We start from the raw sequence: 5,451 nt of genomic DNA on the forward strand, positions 1-5,451 counted from the left end.
CTGAGCTGGCAGTCAGCACAGAGCCCAACGCAGGGCTCGAACCCACGAACCGCGAGATCATGACCTAAGCGAAAGTCGGACGCTTAACCGACTAAGCCACCCAGGCGCCCTGAAGATTTTTTATTTTTAAGTAATCTCTACATCCAGCATGGGGCTCAGACCTACAACCCTGAGACCAAGAGTCACATGCTCCACTGACTGAGCCACCTAGTTGCCCCCTCAAAGCTTCATGTGTTTTGATTAAGGTAGCCTGGCCTTGGCCTGCCACCTTATTAAGTGCCCTTGATTAGAAGTGGCCAATTGGCAGTCTTCTCATTCATGTTGCACATCCTTCCACCATGCCTCTCCTCCCATCCTTTGCCCACCTGTACAAAATTTCCCTTTCCTAGGAAACTATTGCCTGACTTAAAACAGGGCATCAATCTGACTCTTGGCCTTGGCTCAGGTCATGATCTCACAGTTTGTGAGTTCGAGCCCTACATTGGGCTCTGTGCTGATGGTGTGAGGCCTGCTTGGGATTCTCTCTCTCTCCCTCCCTCTCTGCCCCTCTCCTGCTTGCGCTCTTTCTGTCTCTCAAAATAAATAAATAAACTTAAAGAAAACCCTACATTTGTTAAAGAATAAAATGGGGCATCAATGGGCACGTTGTAAATTTAAAATATTTTTAGAAGGTGGGGTAGTGTGGTAGTTAAAGGCATGGGTTTTGAATCTGAATGCATAGATCTGAGCTGAAACCACAGTCTTATCACTAACTAGCTGCATCACCTTTAGAAAGTCCGTATCTTCTCTGTGCCTCAGTTCCTTATCTATCAAATATGGATACTGAAACTTCCCAGTTGGGATGATGAATGAGAGAGCACACAGGCAGCTTGTGGGATGGTATCTAGTAGCTGTTTACTTATTTATACATATTCATACCCTGCCATGGTTCTGTAATCGCTGCTACCTTTACTCTGATCATCCTCCTCCTCATCCTTATGGTCAACAAATCTCTAGTATTTATAATCAAACTCAGAAAACCTGGTGGAATACCCCCACCCCCACCCATAACTCAGCCTCTCTGGTCAGCAGGGTTTAAGGAAGCCATAGCAGAGGATTCTGGGAGTATCACCTGAGAGGATAATCTCTACAGCTGATACTAAAGGTCAGTTGACTGTATTAGTGGCCCCTTGAAACAGCAACAGATGACACACTTTGCTACCTGAAGGCAGGGTCTAAACAAGATGACTCTTGGAGAGGAGCCCAGGAGAATGGTGGAGCCAGCGCACTGGGAGGCAACCACGGCCTGGCCTGAGGAAGCAGAATGAAGCAAGTTCTACCTTGGTTCTTGCTGTCACTTCTTTCCCCTCTACTGTGTCTCCTCTTCTGTGTTCCCACTATGTTCCCTCAGAGGCTTGGTGCCAGTGGATTAAAGAAGGCCTCCTGACTCTGGGAGTTTATTAGTGGGAGGGAGGTAGTGTCTCATAAACTATTTCTGGCTGAACTCTCAAGTTCTTTGTTCCCTTTCTGTGTGTGTGTGTGTGTGTGTGTGTACACACGTGTATGCACACATTGCCCTCTAGCTGACCCTTCTGCCTCCTTCTTATAAGGACCTTTTGTGATTACATCGGACCCACCTGGATAATCTAGGATAATCTCCCATCCCGAAACCCTTAACTTAATCACATCTGCAAAGTCCTTTTTACCATGTAAGGTAACATAATTCCAAGGATTAGGACATGGATGTCTTCAGGGGACCATTATTCAATGTACCACAGAGGGGCGATGCTTAACCCAAAATAATATGTGACTAATGGTGGAATTTCAAGCAGTCACGTAAAGAGTTTTGTTGTGTTTTGCATTACTCTTTATACAAGGGACGTTTCTATTTTGGAACAGAATGACTGCGGAGCAGGCCTTACCCAGAGGCCGGGGTCTCGGGCAAGGCTGGGCGCTCACCAGGTTCCAGCTGACAGCTGGCTCCACTCTTCTCCCACCTCTAGAAGGAGCCTCTGGGGCTCTTGCTTCAACTTGAGTCAGGCTTCTACAGCTGACAACAGTCTCCTGGCACCAGGAACAGCGCCAGCCGAGGGGCTGCCAGAGCCTCCTCTCAGCCCCTGATCCGTCCCCTCTGGGGACGGTGGAGGGGGTGCACCCTCAGGTGACAGCTGGCCTCCAAGGGTCAAGTGGAGAAGTCAGGAGCTTCCCTTTCCTGCGCCCTCCTACTCTCTCAGCCTCCTTTCCTCCACACTTCCTCCCAGCCCCTCCCCAGGCTGACCTCTAGCTGACCTGTCTTCCTGTCTTATCTGGTGATTAGAGAATTCCTTCTGTGGCCCCTGCAGGGAGCACTCTTGGCCTGTTAAAAGAGGATTTAGGGAGAGGTCAATGCTTAACTCATGAATAGTGGCTCTTAAATGATGGTTTTTAGGCCCAGTAAGAGCTGGCAACCGGAAGGGGTGACCCTCCCATCTCTTCGTCTCATTTGACCATCAATTCTGTCTGTTGTAAAACTCACTGCAAGGAGCATCTAGGGCTCTAGGGAGCTCTGGAAATGAACTGATGGGGCGGGGGGAGAGGTTTCCAGAGCACCCCCCTCCCCATTGTGGGATGCACCTCCTGGTACATACCTCTCCTCACTCTCCATTCTCAGAGCCAGGGCTTTGTTCCCAGACATGCCAGGGTCAGAGGAAAGCTTTAAGAAATCAGGACTCTCCCAGAAACTCTCTCTGGTATGCACACACCCACTGGCCTCGGGGAGGAGTTGTGGGATGTATATGCCTGCATGCTAGGGCCAGCGGTGGTCCTGAGTGGGGCAAGAGCTGATCACTCAGCCCTACCCCAGAGAGGGCCCACTCAACCACCAAATCCTTTAAGGGTCTCCCATAAACTCAGCCCTGCACTAGTCTCTCTAAGAAGACACAGCCCCTGTTTCCAGGTGCTACACTTGGTGTAGCCAAAACTACCACCGAAGAACCATTCACTTACTAATTCTTCCACCCAACAAACCTTTATTACACACCAGCTGGGTGTCAGGCCCTGCTGGACCCCTGAGTAGGAGAAGGTGGGAAGAAGAATGAGAAATGGCCTGTCCTGGGGCCAGCAGGTCACCAGTGCTAGGCTGGCCAGCGTGGGTCAGCGTGGGTCAGCGTGGCAGCTGGCTGAGAGCAGGTCAGCGCCTGTGCTGGTGATGATGGCAGTGGAGGCAGAAGGGCAGGCAGGATTTGGGCCAACGAGGTCTCTGGAGGTCGTACTTTGCCAGCTCCCCCTGTGGACCTGGGTCCTAGCCAGCACCCCTGCTGGCTCTGCTCCCAACTCAGCAGTGGGGCACTCACCCCTGTCCCTGCCTTTCCCTCTCCTGGCGAGTGGCCCTGCCTCCTGCCCATTCTCTTCCTGAACCTGTCCTTATAAGGCCACCCACTCAGGAGATGTGTGTGTTGTCTGTCCTCTGGGAAGTTGCCCGTACAGCGTCATCGGCTGTTTTACTGCTCAAGATTTTTAATCTATGATTTTATTTATTTATTTATTTGTTTCTTGTCATTAAAAGAACATTTTAAGGCTTCGCAGAGACATTAACTGGGTGTTAGGTGAAGGCAGAAGGATGGAAGCCTGGGGCCCGGGACTCAGGATGGACCGGCCCCAGGGCATGGCTTAATCACAGATTCTGAATACCCTCAGCAGGCCCTGTGCTGAGCACCAGGAAGAGAGGGAGGATGGGGGTCGGCGGGGAAGGGGTGGGGGGGAGGTCCTCAGGGACTCCACCATGAGGAAAGAAAACTCATAGGCCACCGATTCTGGTGCAGCGAGGGCAGCCTCCAGGCAGAGGTGAGACCCCACGCTGCAGGAGCCTGCCCCTGGCTGAGAGATCCAGGAAGTGGGCACAGCTGAGCCGGGCCTGGCAGGATGGGCTGGAGTTCTTCACATGGAGAAGCAGAGGAAGGACATTCCAGGCTGCAGTCACCCAGGCCCGGGACAACCTGTGGCCAGAGGGGAATGGTGAACTTGTCAGTGTGCCTGGACCATTGTGGCTGAGCTTTAAGGACTCTGGACTTGATGCTGCAATGAGGGATCAACAGTCAACACAGTGGAGCCAACAAGGATGATGGAAGGGAGACCATAGCAGTCGCTTCAGTCTTCTGGACACCCACCTGCTCTGTTCCCTTCTATCTATTCCATTCTATTCCAAGGTCACTCCCGATTTTTTTAAGTGACACCAGTGAACATGGAGGAAGTTCCTCCCCCAGCTGTGGGCCATATTAGTGTGTCGTCAGTCAAGATGCCCTGTCCTGCCCTGACCTCCGTGGACCACGTGTCACCCACACAGGCCCAGGCTGACTCTGCTGTGTAGCCTCGGTATCTCGACATACTCATTCTGGCTGCAGCCTCAGAGGGCTGTAAACAGTTCCTGCTGCAGTGCACTCTTGCCACTGCTCAGCTCCTATCCTTCCCCAGACAGGTGCTCTGGCCTTTCCGGGGAGCCTGGAGTTGCCCCTAATCCTTCCGACAGAATCCTGTTCCCCTTCACTTAGCCAAAGGTGATTGCCCTTGCTGACAGCCACAGCACCCTGATCAATGCAACAGGAGAACATGAGTAAAGGCAGCAGCCAAATGGGGGCAGGGAGTGTGTCCTTCCACTCTTGGAACCTAGAGAAAAGTCTAAGACTGTAAAGTGGGAGGAGGGAAAAGTGGGTGCAGGCTTGCAACCGTGGTTCTCACTGAAGGGACTTCTCTCCATCAGGGAGCCTACCGTGTGGTCCTTTAACTGCCAAGGGGGCTGCCTCCTTCATTTCTTTGTGAAGCCCTGGGCACACGGACTGAACTGGTTTGTCTCTCTGACCCTGGTGCCTGGCACAACCAGTGGTTAGAGAATGTGCTCCAAAGTGTTTGCTGAATGAAGAGGAAGGAAAGAAGGGAAGGAGGGAAACCCACGGAAGTTAGCCCACTGAGGGGTGGCCTATGCTGAAAGGTAACTGGCTTCCACAGAGGGTTCACAGAATTGTCAGGTGAAAGACTCAGCAGAAAGTATTAAAGGAAGCTCTGGGTACGTGGAATAACACCATCAGTGAAGTGATTTCAAGGGACAAAGCAGCCAGTCCCCATTCCTTAAGTGCCCTGTATGTCAGAGCCTGGAGGGACCACATGCGGGGCCTGGTGGCTGCGGGGAGGGGCCTGGTGTTAATCGGCACAAGGCCTCCTAGTACCTCAGGGAAGGGATAGAGGTCCAAGTTGACTCATGACCCCTGGATGTGCTCTCTTGGGGAGAACATGGCCCCTTTCAGATTGACAGCAGAGCTGAGTAGAGACAAGCATGAGTCACCATCCCACAGGCCAGAAGCAGGGACCACAGTCTGTGTCCCTGGTGTACCAGGCTGAGCTCTGAGTGGGTTCTACAGATTGAGGGTGCTTCAGGTTGAGGGTGGGTGCTCTGGGTGGTGCTACAGGTTGAGGAAGCCACCACCCCTGAATCTATAATTA

The sequence above is a fragment of the Crocuta crocuta genome, unplaced genomic scaffold, assembly GCF_008692635.1.
Source record: "Crocuta crocuta isolate KB4526 unplaced genomic scaffold, BGI_CrCroc_1.0 scaffold130, whole genome shotgun sequence".
Lineage (NCBI taxonomy): Eukaryota > Metazoa > Chordata > Mammalia > Carnivora > Hyaenidae > Crocuta > Crocuta crocuta.